This window comes from Corvus hawaiiensis, chromosome 13, assembly GCF_020740725.1.
Source record: "Corvus hawaiiensis isolate bCorHaw1 chromosome 13, bCorHaw1.pri.cur, whole genome shotgun sequence".
Classification (NCBI taxonomy): Eukaryota; Metazoa; Chordata; class Aves; order Passeriformes; family Corvidae; genus Corvus; species Corvus hawaiiensis.
This window is the reverse complement of record NC_063225.1, coordinates 5,111,052-5,120,333: the sequence shown is the minus strand read 5'-3', so window position 1 is coordinate 5,120,333 and position 9,282 is coordinate 5,111,052.

The window sequence follows — 9,282 nt, the reverse complement described above, 5'->3', positions numbered from 1 at the left end:
ATCAAAAGATGAAACTGTGAATTCTGGCTGGGCCAGCTCCTAGCTCAGTGCCAAGTTCAGTGAACTCAGCGGTGCTGCCAGGATATAATAGGAGCAATTTGGCTCTGTATTTTAAAAAATGTAAAAGAAAGGTAAAAAGATCAGTTGATGGATAGAGAAGGCTGTGAGGGAGGAAGAGGGGCTCAGAGCCACAGAGAGGCGCTCGAGCAGCATCATTCCAGCAGAGCCAGGTTCCTGCCCAGCCGGGTGGAGATGGTTTCTCTGCGCGAGAAGGGAGACGAGGCTGTCGTTTAATCTCGCTAAATTATCTGCTGTTCTCTGCAAGAAGCCAAATGTCATCTTACTTCTTTGCATACTTGCCTTTTCTGTGAAGGCAGAGGAAATCAGAGGCTGATCTGATCTGATTCCCCCGCTCCCAGGGCCAGCAAAAGTTTGGGCTGTTTGGGTAAACCACTTCTGTGTCTATTGGAAGGAGTGTGGTCCTCGGAAGAGCTGAAGTGCTGTGTGCTCCAGGATCTGCACTCCTTGTTGCCTGTGTTGCCAATTTTAATGCAAAAATCCACGTATCTTGTAGTGTCTAACCACATAAACCTGAAGCCATCCTGAGGAGGAAGCTGCAAAGACCTCTGTGTCCTACCTGGGGGAAATAATGTCCCTGTAAGACACTGCGGGACATGCAGTGGTGCCTGGGGCAGGACAGTCCCAGCAAGCTCTTTCTCAGTTTGCTCTGAAGTAGCAAGGGAAGGTCAAGCTGCCTCCCCTGCTCTATGAATTTTTGTCTAGATATAGGTAGACCATGTACTGCATCCCATTCCTAATTTCTGAAATAGCTCTCGTTGTCCAAACTAGTGTCACCTCATTACCTCTAATGCCAGTTCCCTGTACCAGGGTGCAGTTTCTCATCTTCCTCTGAGTCCAGGCTATTGCTGTTGGATTGTGCTGTTCAGCCAAGCCATGCAGATCAACTCTTTTAATCTTCCCTAATGCATTGTGCCAGACATCTCAGTCGGGTTTAATTTGGGGCTTCTGCAAACCCTTCCAGTTTATCCCTGTTTCTGTTCCAGTATGATGGTGACCAGTGTTTCTGGTACTGCTCTGTCTAGGGCCTGGTACAGTGTTTGTGTGTGGTCTCACATGGGGAGCCGGGTTCTTCTGGCCTTAATACCAGATTTTGCAAGAGCAGGACAATTGGCTGGGATGAGAAAAGAGCCACGTTTTTGAGGCCAAGATACAGGATGAAGTTGGCTGAGCTTAGCTGAGGGTGCTCGAGAGATAAGAGACCTGCACGATGAGGAGGGGGATGCTGCATTTTGGCTCCTGCCCCGTTGGATTTACAGGCACTCCATGCAGCTGAAGACAAACAGTGCTTGTGCTCTGAGGAACTCACACCCTACACAAGCCAAGTGCTGGGCCTGGGGTGTAGAGGAGCAGACTCGTTGTGCCGTAGGGGGGGATTTGTCCTCGCAGGAGCCAAGCCTTCACGTGGCACACCTCTGTGCGGTGCCACGTGTTGGCTCGGCCCCAGGAAGGTCCACGGTTTAAGAGAAGGGGAAGGCGAATGACTCATGTCACTGCAGGGCTGCAGATCAGACAGGAGGGAAATGTACAGTGTCTGAGTAGTGAATTGGCTGTGCTGCCAAGTTTGAAACACTTCCACTGCCTCAAGCTCGTCAGACTGAACAGTTCGTTTTATTAGAAGCTTCAGGTCAGCCCGCTCGGGCAAATAGCAGCTCTTCTTCATGTGAAGGGCTGGATTGTTGGAGGGAGAAGGAATAAATTTGTGCTGTAAGAGGGTGTTCACAGGAAAAGGAGATCTGTAGGGGCAAAACAGCAAGGCCTGCACTCAGCAACGAGGAAGATACACTAATCAGGCAAGGAAGACGAACCTGCTAGGTTGCAATCCTGACCTAACAACCAATTATAGGATAATATAGCACAGCAATACAGGGTAAACACTAAGTGGAGGATGCTTCCGAATTAATTCCATTTTGAAACACAGCAATCATTTAAAGACATCCGGCATCCTAATTTTAAGCTGCCCATCACTGATGCCAGCACAGCCTGTGGTCAGTCGTCACAGTTGTTAAACTACCTGTGCTGTTTGAATTTGCACCCTGTTTCTGACCTGGATAGGTCACGTTCCAGCCTCCAGCTTGTTGGGTCTCTGGGAGATGGAAGACTCCACCAGCAAAAGGTGTGGTTTTCATGGAGGGACTTTAAGCTGAGTGTGGGTGCAAAGCAGATGTAGGGAGACTAAAGAGGCCGCAGTGTCCATGGGGGACCTGAGCAGTGGGTTCAGGTTAGAGGTGAGGGGAAATTTGCACTGGCTGTGGAGGCAGCATAAGTGTGTATTTCTGGGGAGTCATGCAGCATACAGCAAGTGGAGGGATCTCTTCTGGCCAGGGAGACTCACTAAGACAGGGGCACTCTTGAACTTCTTCTAGCCCAGGTTCCCTGTGATTCTCAGTTTCTGGAAGTGAAATGGACTGGGTTCCTGAAGTGTTTCCCACACATTCCGCATTTGGGTCCTCTCTCTCTTTGAAGGCTATAACATACAGAAGGAAATGAGAAAAGCATTTCACATGATTCTTGGGACAGTGCAGAGAGGCAACAGGAGCAGGGATACAAACCACAAAAAAGATTTGCAGTTGTCCAAATGGGAATGGGATGTTCAGTTCCATCTAGCAGCTTTTGCTCTTTATGGACCTCCCCCATGACAGACTCCTGGCAGAGACGGAGGCAGCAGTGGTGGATGAGACAGGACTAAACAGATCTGCCAGGTTGTACTTCCCTCCTGGTTCAATAACTCGGATCCTTTGTGCTTCCCAGTGAGCAGGCAGTGCCTACTATGGTTTTGTCATTTTTTCTCCTGGTCCTGTCTCTGTGGAAGTTCGTATTTTAGCAATTCATTTTCCTAAAATTATTTCTGCTAAAAGCATTACCAGAAAGTCCCTTGGCACTGGCAAGTGTTTGCAAAGGCTGAGTTGTGTTGATCAGCGTTGCAGACAAGTCCCCTTCCAGCAGATTAAATCAGAGCCAGTGCTGCTGAGTGGAGTAAAAAGGGGTAAGGCAGGTATGAGTGATAAAAGGAGAAAGCCATGAGTTATTTGGCTTTGCTATGATCACCGTAATCAGTGGTTTTCAGGAACAAGCTGTATTTTTCTTCAGTGCACATTACCAGTGTTGTAAATCATCATTCCTCAGGGATCAGAGAGGCTGAAGTTATTTACTTGTTGGAACCAGAGTGAACAAATAGAGACTTACACATTTCCTTTACAAAATGAATCTGAAGCCTTCCTCTGTATATTCTCCACCTCTTGAGGGAAAACCTGAAATCCAGACCTGGACTTTACACTTGCATCTTGCTATGATCACACTGATCCCCACCTTCCAGACTGGGGAAGAAACTGTAAAGCCTAGCTGCCATTTAGGCTACCTGTTCTGCTTTTGTGCTTCCATTTAGTCAGCCTTAACAGCAGTTTTTCTTTCTGAATGCATTAAGACAGTTTCATTACAGCATAATTATTTTGTGTAAAGACATGCATCTTGTTGCCTCATACCAGAGCTTCTGGAGGAAAAATGCTAATGCAGCCTGCAGTTTGATTATCATTGTGGTGACAGTTGTTTTCCCATTTAATTTTTACTTTGCTTTCATTCTCTGGGAACAGAGGGATGGCTGGAGCCCCTCTCCCTCTTTCAAAGATGCCACGCTGCAGCTAGGAAATATTTAGCAAGGCACTGGGGCAACACAACAGACACATAAAAGGCACGTAATGAAATACAATGAATTGTTGGTGAAAAGATCAGCCAATTAATTATTTCAGCTGTTACAGCACAAAACCCCCCATATTCCCTTCCCCAAAGGTAGATCAAGTGCTGTTATGAATTCCTAAATCCTCTTTAGAGAATTTAAATGCATCATCCAGCTCTAAGCTGTGGACTCACGTAGCATTCCAGTAATAATATTTTCCCAAGGATGAACTGTTCCTGAGCAGAATGGCCACTGAAGTGCATTTCATATGTAAGGGATTTCAAGTTAGCAGGAGCTTATGGTTCTAGAAGTAAAGTTTGTATCATCTGTCAGAAATCTAAATATTTCCCCACGAAGTTTGTAAAAAATCCCGTGGTTTTCAAATTTTGAATAAAACCCCCGTGTACTTTTACTTGTCTTTGTTAACTTATTGCAGACACAGGGTGAAGAAGGAATAAGAACTCTAAGGAAGAAGGTTTATTTTTTAAAAATTTTTCTCAAAGGAGAAATACTGCTGCATTTTGTTTCATTAGTTAAAAAAATTACAATCCTTTTCACTGGAATCGTCTTTTGAGCAAAACTTGTTTCAGTGCTTTCATGTACATCCTCAATACTTTAGGAAAGAGCAGAGATGTGGTTTGCAAAAGAAATGAATGATTTTGGATGCCTTTATCTCATGTACTCAACTAGAGTTCCTTCAAATGGACTGTTTTCCCTGTACCTCAAAGGCCTCCTTCAAAGCAAATCAGAGTGTCTTGAGATTTTCAGATGAACCTAAGATGCATTGAAGATTTGGCTATCATTCATGTGAAGAAAGAACCAAGTTTTCCACTGCCCCTTAAAATTTCCCTGGGCTGAAGCTGCAAATGCCATTGGGCAGTTTCAATGTACACCTGAGCCTGTGACATGAACTTCCCTGGGTCAAATTCACTCCTGGAATGGGTCAACTTCAGTGGATTTACACCATGGAAAAAAAATAATTCCTATTTAAATCAACAGGAAGGAACTTCAGCTAACTGCAGCCATGCTGAGGATTTGTAGGTGGGCAGAAGGCAGGTGCCTCCATACATCCCTCAGACATTGCATCAGGGGTGCATTTGCAGAGCCTTTTGGCTTCACTGCTTCAGAAGCAGGGTGTGGTAATCTGCCATGGCTCTCTGCACCTCCAGGCCAAGGCAGAGCCTCGTGGGCTCCCACCCAAAGCCCCTTTGCTGGAGCACCATGGCCACCCCAGCTCTGAAATGCAGCCAAGCAATGATTCTGTTTGTCAGCCTACACGAACATCAAGTTCTCTGAGCTGAGCCTTGCATTTGCTGCAAGTCCTTGGGCAGACCCCAGGGTCTGGGATCAGAGAAGCTGAATGGGGCTGAAATTGTGGACACATCTGCAGTCACTGAGCCCACAGCCCTCCCTGCTACAGCTCTGTGCTGGTGACAAGTGGCTCGTGTGAATGAGACTGTCTGGCAGAGACAACACAGCCAGTGCCCAGGCAGGGGCAGGAACCTGGAAATTGCCTCCCGCTGCAGCACATTGCTGAGATAGTACGGGGAGGTTGAACTAAATCTACTGGAAATTCAGGGGCCTTCTGGGAAGGATGCTGAAGAGGGCAGAGAGCTGCAGGATGTCTCTTTTTGAGGAACAAATGTGTTTCATGCAATCATTTTAGACCCCCTCTTGGCTTCAGTGCTGTCCCCACAACAGTGAGGCTGATTATTTGTGCTAATGTCCTCATCTCTGGTGAACAATATTGGTGCTATATTTAATATGAGAGAGGGTTATTACAGTATTATCCAGAATGAGCCATAACCATTATAGGTTGCTCTGTGTCTCAAAGCTAGTTTTAATTAAAGATGCCAATAACTTTGGAGGTGTTTGACTTCTGGAGTTGAGACAAAGAAGATGCTCAGGTAGTTTCATTTGGTTGTACAATGAATTATTAGGAGGGTGGAATCAGGTTCACTGACAGCAGAGCCCTGCACTTTCTGTGTTATCTGTGAGAGTCCACAGAGCCTGACTGGCCTTCCCAACACGTGCATATATTTGGGAGCAGGTTATCATTTCCCACAGGCCCATGGAAGGAGAGATGCTATCCTCCCTCACACCACTCAACTTGATTTTATTATGAGGCAAAACGTGAAGTGGGACTTTATGTTGCTTGGGGTGCCATTTGAACAAACTCCCTGCTAGCCAGGAAGAAAGAACTGGCTCCTCAGAAATTGCTTGGTCTGAAGTAAATTCTGAGATTTTCCAGCTCCCTCCCAAGCTTCAGCAAGTCTGGACTTCACATCTGCTCTGCCAGCACGTGCAATGGAACACAAGGTCACATCTCCCTTTACCTGCAGCAAGTAGAAAAGCTCCTCACAAGGGTGCTATTAAAAGACTGAAATGAACATGCAATTAGAGATCAGAGAAGCCTTCTGCAGGAAAGTGCTAATTACTCCAATCAGAGATTCCTGTGTCTCTCTCTACCTGTGCACATCAGAGTTCAAGCTTTTGGTAGTCGCAGCAAACTTGGAAAATCCATTTATATCCACACCTGATGGCTGGTATAAGTGACATAATCGATCTGCTTTGCTTAGACCTTTGCCCATGTCCTACACAACCTCAACAGTCAAACGCAGCAGAGGTGAGCTCAGGGCTGAACTCAGGCAGTTTGCAGTTGGATACATTCTTTGGTTTGAAATGATTCCCCCCTTCACCATGTACCTCCACCACCCTCTCACGCTCTGTGGATGTGCCTGATGAGTTACAGGGCACATTCCTAGGAGGGAAAGGGGAAACAGTCTGTGATTTCATGTGCTTTAATGCAATTTTGTGAAGAGGGGACCACTTCAACCCTAGAACCAAAAAGGAGTAATGAAGAATTAAATAACCTTTTCCACCCTCTTCCTCTGCCTGTGCTTTTTCTCTTCAATATCACGTGGTATGTGACAAGTTTTCTTCCCTGATGGAAGTCACTGGGCAATTTCCCCACCTCAAGTGCTGATGGGTGCCCTTCCATATGCCAGTATGCTTAGTACTGTAATCACTACCTCCAGGAGAACAATCATCTCAGGTTTACACTTCCAGGAGTTTTACACTCAGATTTTCAGCCTGTCCCTTTCCTTGGAGTGCAGAAACAATCCTGCCCCATTACATGGTTTGAATAATCTGGAATCCTACCAAGTCATCCATCTCATTGTTGACATAATATCATTAGAGGTCTTTGTAAGAAACTGTATGAACTTTGGCTTTATTTTGGTATCTAATCAGTACACATTGAGTCAGAATTAGCACCGTAATATGAGAAAAAAGACAGTGCATTTGTTTGGGAAAATGCACGCAGGCAATGATGGTAGGTGTGAGTGATATTCTTTCTTAGCTGCACCATGAAACCATTTTTTCTGAGCCTGAAACTTCAGTCTCAATTTCCTTAATAGCCAATTCTTTCATTTTGTTCTCCTTGTTCAGCCTTAAAAGTTATTTACAAGGTACTTCTAAAAGCATGTGATTTAGGCTGCTCTAATGCTTCGTTTGTTTTTGTCTCATCAAATTGCCTGCTGCCCTGCAAGTAGTGGCCAAATCAGACTGAAATTAAAAAGGTGGTGGAATATGCCCCAGTCTCTCCTCAATCAATACCAGCCTAAATTACTGCAAACCTGGAGCCTTGGTGCATGTAATACATCATTTTGTAACCCCATAAATTGCTTTTAGCCAGTCTCTTCTGATTTCTCTCTAATGGCCTTTCAGCTGAGATCAAGTGTAGCATCAGTTCTGCATCAGCTGTGTACCCTACACAGGGACTGCCTCACACTGGCGCTGGGATGAGCTCAGCCAAATGGGGAGAACTCCTCGATGCTGGTCATTTGGAAGCTGCTCTGAGATGCCTCCCCTCTGTGAATCGCATTCAGAGAGCCAGTACCTGGCTGCCACAGACTGTGAAGTCCTGCCCAGGGCTGGGTTCTTATCTCATTCTTTTTTCAAGGAAGTGAGGAAGGGAGGTGGAGAGATGACACTGGAATTTGTTATTTAACCCCTGGATCACATGGCCCCACAGCACTAGCCCTTGCCATGATTTCTTCTGACTGAATGGAGCAGTTTCAATCCCCAGTGGGGACCTCCAAAAGCCACAGCTCTTTCCATGGTCTCAGCAGCCACAGCTGGAGAGGCAGCACCCTGGGCAGTGCCTGTTCTGCTCGTGGATCATCCCTTTGCTTGCACGGAGCCACGTGTGACTGGAAGAGCAGGTGTTGAGCCTCCCCTCCTCCTGAGAGAGCCCTGCAGCTTCTGCTGAGATGGAAGATCCTCACCATCTGCCAGTGCTGCTGGCCTGGCCACGCCACTCTCTTCCCAGCAGGATTGTGCCTGTGTCACAAATCCCACAGCAAGAGAGGCCCTGCCCTGCCTGTGGACCAGTCACCTCTGCAGCTGAGCTGAGAAGGTGATGGGCTCTGAGAGAGCAGCTTGATCCCTTCCACTGGCCCTTCCCAGAGGCTGTGTCCACAGAGTTACTGTCAAGTAACTTTTGAGAGAGACGAGTTAAGCCCAGCCCAACCAGAAGCAGGACCAGCACTGCATCTCTTCGAACAGGACTCTTGCCTTTGATGCCTTTCCCCATGCTCAACCCCTTTTCTGTGGCTGCTTGCACAGTGATCCCAGTTTCTGGAGACACCCCCTCATTTCCCATGAGCTGTGCTGCAGAGAGACATCTGCTCTGGGTGCAGCCCCTGCACCCACCGGTGCCCCCTCCCTGGGACACCCACAAGCTCCCACTTGCTTCTGGGGTGACCCACTGGGGACTCGCAGGCTCCTTGTTCCAGAAAATACAGTAAAAGGAAATTGGACAGACTTTGCAGGACTCCACCGAAAAGAAGTATTTTTACAAGAAAATAACGAGAACTTTAAGAATAAAAGGTTTAACTTTTGGCAAAGAAAGATGTGTTCTGTGTGTGTCTGCTGAACTGCCAAATATGCATGGCATCGAGAGCAGCTCCTCTTCTCTTGGCTCTTCTGTTCCACTTTTCCCTGGTGATTGTCTTAAAGAGCTATTAGTTCTGGGAAGAACTATGGAATAAGCTGTAATTTAAGTACAGCCTTGGTCTGTGTTGGTGCAACGTGCAAGTCAAGTGATTCCCTGGGCTGGGAGAGATTCTATGAACTGAATTACTCATAAGATGCTTGAAATTTGTTGACTTGATCAGTGCAACTTTTAACACTCTGAAATGTCAACGTAGGCTGCAGAGCTCAAAACACTTTCAGATGTTCAGAGATGGTCAGAGATCAGTTTTCCCTATCAGAAGTATCAAACACCCCCTCCTTCTACCAAAACACAATCTTTTTATAAACATCTTAATAGGAAAAACAGGCTTGCTATTGGAGGCCAGAAATGCAAATGTCCTATTTGAAGCTGGCATTTTAAAATGAAATGAAAATTTCCATTTTGGTTTGTTTTCAGTTTTCCCAAGAGGAACAACATCATTTTCCCACTGGAACAGCTGCCTTCCTTTCAAATGATTTTTACTTTGGAAGAAAACTAATTTTTCTCTTGGGAC